Below are 3402 nucleotides of genomic sequence, written 5' to 3'. Positions count from 1 at the left end.
TCTCCGTTCCACTACTGACAGGTAGAGTCGAGGTATGTAACATTCAACCCTGATTATATTTCATTCCAATATTGAACAAGCCGATATCTCACGATCTGTTCTGAGATATTTTATGAAACTTCACAGTCTTTAACTTCACAATCAAGAATGCATGTCGATAAATTTTCATGATTTTTGAAGGGGTTTTGATATGTTAATCAGAGATGCAAATTTGGGCTCAGAAGCACTCCTTCAGCAGTTCGGGAAATTTTTGAGAGACGATATCTCACGATTTGTTTTGAGATTTTGTATAAAACTTCACAGTCTTATTCTATGAAGTCAAGAATGCATGTCAGTAAATTTTCATGATTTTTGAAGGTGTTTTGATATGTTAATCAGATGTTCAAATTTGGGCTCAGAAGCAGTCCTTCAGCAGTTCGGGCAATTTTTGAGAACCGATATCTCACGATCTGTTTTGAGATTTTGTATGAAACTTCACAGTATTGTTCTATGAAGTCAAGAATACATGTCAGTAAATTTTGATTATTTTTGAAGGTGTTTTGATATGTTAATCAGATGTGCAAATTTGGGCTCAGAAACAGTCCTTCAGCAGTTCGGACAATTTTTGAGAGTCGATATCTGACGATCTGTTTTGAGATTTTGTATGAAACTTCACAGTCTTCTTCTATGAAGTCAAGAATGCATGTTAATAAATTTTCATGATTTTTGAAGGTGTTTTGATATGTTAATCAGAGGTGCAAATTTGGGCTCAGAAGCACTCCTTCAGCAATTCGGACAATTTTTGAGAGCCGATATCTCACGATCTGTTTTGATATTTTGTATGAAACTTCATAGTCTTCTTCTATGAAGTCAAGAATGCATGTCGGTAAATTTTCATAATTTTTGACGGTGTTTTGATATGTTAACCAGAGGTGCAAATTTAGGCTTAAACAAAAAAATTTTCCATACCGTAAGGAATATATACGGTCTGAATTTTTAAATAAAAAAAAATTCAAACCGTAAATATTCTGTACGATTTGGACAAAAATAAAATTTTGACAAAACTGTGGTTATTTATAATAAAATATTTATATATTTGAATATTTTTAAAAAACTCGGAACATAAAACATGTATTATAATTCTTATATAAATTACTTGTATATTTTTAGAAACTTATTCATATATTAAAATTAAATATTTTCAAAATACAGGTAAAAGAGTCCAAAAAGAAACATGAATACCAATTTCGGGAGTCGATCGAGTTCATGGATTTCAACGCAAATGGCAAAGATATTAACAACGCCGTTTTAGCTTCATCCAGAATATATACGATAGATTTTGTTTTAGGGATCGACTAACAGTATCCCTATATCAGTCCCCTAAATGTCTCCTGCACTAAAAGACAAAAAAGTTGCGACAGGGACACTAACTGACTTGGACATCTGGCAACCAGCAGGGCTGATGATGATTATATTAAACGTTGACAGGCATAGTATTCATACCTATGGAATTAACTATTCTTTGTTATCCATATTATTGGTCAAACATAAACACTAACTATTGGGGACCATTAGTTTTGGGGACCACTAACGACTGCTGGGGACCAACACAGGCTGGATTGGAGACTGTAACCGTTTGTTGAAAGCGACGTTTTCGCAAATTGCTAATAACAGCGAATGCATATACTAATTTTTAAGTATTCATATCTAATCCATAGAATATTCACTTGCACATACTGATCTATAATCTGCTACTAAACTCTACATCCATATTTAAAAAATATTAATAATTGTACATATATGAATACTTCTATAGATATGCATATTTATGTATGAAAATATTCATTTATAACTAATGATGTATGAATAGTTAATATGTTAAAAATTAGCAATAATAGAAATAAATAGTCAATATAAATGAATTATTCATATATTGAAAGTACATATGAAGCATTCATATGTTTCTCATGAAATATTCATATGTTGTCAATATACATTAAGTATTCATATCCAACTATATAAGTATTGATAACCTAATGTGTGGGTAGTATTCATATGATTATTCATGAAATAATCATATATTTGTAAATAACAAATAAAATATTCATATAAACATGAAGTATTCATCTCTAATCAGTTATTTATTCATATTTAGTCAATATACATGAAATTTCAAAAATTAATAAAGGAAGTACTCATATATTATTTATAAATCAGAAGTATTCATATCTAACAAATTATGTATTCCTATAGTGTTAACTATATAAAAAAATACTTATTATTTGAAAGTATTCATACACAATCTTATAAAGTATTCATATCTATGTACTGACATATCTAAAAATGTGCAATATACAGTATTCATATAAAGAAAAAGAAATATATAGCTACAAAATATCAAATTTCATTACACGTGTAAAATCTTTTTAAACTAAACAATTTGCTTTACACATCTGAACTTTTGCTACCAAACTATTGCCGCAAACTAAACACAAAACACAAGTCTTGCTACCAGTTAACCAAAAATTAACAATTTGCTACAAGTTAACCAAACAAAAGTCGGGTTAACCCACCATCAGACAAAAATAACAACAATTTGCTACAAGTTAACCACAAAATAAAAGCCAGCTTAACCCATCATCAGACAAAAATAACAGACAGTTTACAACTCACATATTTGGAACAAATTTTAAATCATTCCCATAATCAACAAGAATACGAAACGCGAGTAGTAGACGCTCTTTGCATATCATGGCCTAAATTTTTTGACATAAACATGTAATTAGTATAAAAAAAGAATTAAACAGAATGAAATTATATAATTATCTGAAAAGGTAAAGGGATAAAAAATAACCTGATCAAAATCAAAAGGCACATTTCTGCTGAGACAATCCATTATTCGAATCACAAAATTGCGCAGTCATTTGAATCTTTTTGACTTGGACAATCCACCCAAGTATAATCCACATTATTCCACTCTTCATCTCCTGATTAACAAAAAAAAAGAAAAGTAAAGTTCAAAAATCATATGAGAATGATAAAGTATTCATAGAGGGAAAGCTTAAAATTCATACGAGAATAATGAAGTACCTAGCCTCCAAGACAAGAAATATTTGACCCAATGCATTGTATTTCTGTGTGGACCAAAGTAATACTGGTTTAAACTCTGATCTTTCAATGAGTTGTACAGCAAAATCTTTTTGTTAGACAGATCAATGGCTGCAAGAATCCAATGTTTTTGTGCACATAATGGCACAAACAACCACTTTGCCCTTTCAAATTGCTCAGAAAATAAATTCCTCTGTGCAGGAAATAGCTTCATCATTGGATTTACAAGTCCAATATCCTACAAAAATTATAGAAACAAGTAGAAATGATTTCAAAAATATTCATATGGTCATAGTAAAAACTTAAAAAAAAATT

Source organism: Carex rostrata, chromosome 21 (genome assembly GCF_964058835.1).
Source record: "Carex rostrata chromosome 21, lpCarRost1.2, whole genome shotgun sequence".
Lineage (NCBI taxonomy): Eukaryota > Viridiplantae > Streptophyta > Magnoliopsida > Poales > Cyperaceae > Carex > Carex rostrata.
Note: the sequence above shows the minus strand (reverse complement) of the source record.